Source organism: Pituophis catenifer, unplaced genomic scaffold, assembly GCF_029215685.1.
Source record: "Pituophis catenifer annectens isolate HBS135680 unplaced genomic scaffold, rPitCat1.0.hap2 SCAF_135, whole genome shotgun sequence".
NCBI lineage: Eukaryota > Metazoa > Chordata > Lepidosauria > Squamata > Colubridae > Pituophis > Pituophis catenifer.
In genome coordinates, this window is record NW_027257015.1 from 62,604 (window position 1) to 65,000 (window position 2,397).

Consider the following 2,397-nt stretch of genomic DNA (forward strand, 5'->3'; position numbering starts at 1 on the left):
AGCCTTTCTGTTTCCCCCGCCACGATGGATGCACGGGATCCCGGCTCCGGCGCCGCGGGCCTCGGTCGGGGACCTCCGCCGTCCCCTCGGTGCCCACGCCGGCCCCCGGGGGTGTCCGCGCCGGGCAGTCGTCCCGGTCTACCGGGACGGCCTCGGGCGGGTCCGGTTTACCCGGGCCTCGGCCGGCCTAGAGTGTTTCTGTTTCCCCGCCTTGATGGATGTACGGGATCCCGGCGCGGGGGCCCCGGGCCTCGGTCGGGGACCTCCGCCGTCGCCTCGGTGCCCGCGCCGGGGCCCTGGGGTGTCCGTGACGGGCAGCCGTCCCGGTCTACCGGGACGCTCGGGCGGGACCGGTTTACCCGGGCCTCGGCCGGACCGGAGTGTTTCCGTTTTCTGCTTCCCTGCCAGGATGGCTGCGAGGGGTTGATTGAAAGAGCTGGTTTGACGTGAAAAGCTTGACTTCAAGTGAAAAGTTTGTTACAATTTCTGCCATCTTCCTTCCTCCAAAGTTTTGGGTGTAGTTTTCCCAGAGGAACCTCTCGTAGGCCTTTCATTTCTCATCTTAACTTCCCTCATTTATTCCATATTTTCCTTCCTCTTGCCGAATGGCCGAATCCAGTCCATTTCTAGTCAAGGAAATTATTCTTATTTCTTGCTGACCTATTTGCTTTGTGGAGCAAGTCGTTCTTAGGTCCCTTTGTTCTTTCTTCAACTTCTTCTGCTCCTTCTCTCGACGCTTTCTCGTCTTGTTCTCTTACTTGGCTCTCTTTTGGCTGTTCTTTCTTCTCCTCCCGTCGTCCGTCCCCACTTTCATCTCTCCATCTTTCCTGTTCTTGGTCATCTCTACGTTGTTTATCAAATAATTCCGCTTTCTCTCTTGAATCTACTCGATATCTTTGCTCTCGCCAGCTCGCCGATATTTTGTGCTTTCCCGTCGTGTTTCCCATCCATTGCGATCTCTCTGCTCTCCCTGTCTTCTCGGTAAATCGGAGATGAATTTCTCTGGGCGGGTGGTTTCTCATCGCGTGTCTTGTGTGCGCTCCCTACGTTTCGTCCATCCCGTTTAATATCTATCCCTCCCTCCCTCTCTTTGCTTTCTTCCATTGCTTCTGCTAATATCATTTCCAGAATGATAACCCTGAGCCTGAACCTGAACCTAACCCTAACCCTACAACTTTTCTCCCTAACCCTAACCCTAACCCTAACCCTAACCCTAACCCTAACCCTAACCCTAACCCTAACCCTACAACTTTTCTCCCTAACCCTAACCCTAACCCTAACCCTAACCCTAACCCTAACCCTAACCCTAACCCTAACCCAACTTTTCTCCCTAACCCTAACCCTAACCCTAACCCTAACCCTAACCCTAACCCTAACCCTAACCCAACTTTTCTCCCTAACCCTAACCCTAACCCTAACCCTAACCCTAACCCTAACCCTAACCCTAACTCTACAACTTGTTTCTCTAACCCTAACCCTAACCCTAACCCTAACCCCAACCCCAACCCTAACCCTAACCCTAACCCTAACCCTAACCCTACAACTTTTCTCCCTAACCCTAACCCTAACCCTAACCCCAACCCTAACCCTACAACTGTTTTCTCTAACCCCAACCCTAACCCTATAACTTTTTTCCCTAACCCTAACCCTAACCCTAACCCACACTTTCGACTTAAAACCGTTTTTAGATTTAAAGTCGTCTTTCGACTTAAAGACGGACAGACGGCCCGGTCTACCGGGCCGCTCGGGCAGCCTCGGCCGGACCGGCGTCTCTGTTTCTGTTTCCCTGCCACGATGGATGTCGCGTGCGAGGGGTTGCTTTACATAGCTGGTTTGAAGTTGAAAGCTTCCGTTCTTGCCTAGATCTCTTGCCTTCCGATCCAAGCTCCCATCGCAGTTTCAAGCGTCCTGCTTTCTTGGTTGGGAAAATCGGGGCGGCGAGACCTGACGCTCGCTTCCCCGACCCCGACCCTCACCCTTCTTCGAATGGTCTTTCTAATGCCAGCAGCGCTCAGGGAGAAATGTCACCCCCAGAAGACGAGAGCACAGCTTGCCCAATTCCGGTCTCCACACACCGGACTCGTCGACTTTCAAAACGTATTCCGCTTTTATGATCGTTTTAAAACTAAAACGACGATCCACCGGCGGCGATACTGACATTTAAGCGGAGAGCGGGAAAAGGGGCGGGAAAAAAAAAACTAAGTGCCTCGTTTCGGCGCCGGTCTACTCCGGAAGAGGTCAAAGAAAAGGGGGGGAAAACGAAGTGCCTCCTTTGGACGCCCGTCTACTCGGGAAGGGAGGCGAGGCGAGGCCAAAAAAGAAAAGAAAAGAAGAGAAAAGGGGCGGAGGGAAAAAACTAAGTGCCTCGTTTCGGCGCCGGTCTACTCCGGAAGAGGT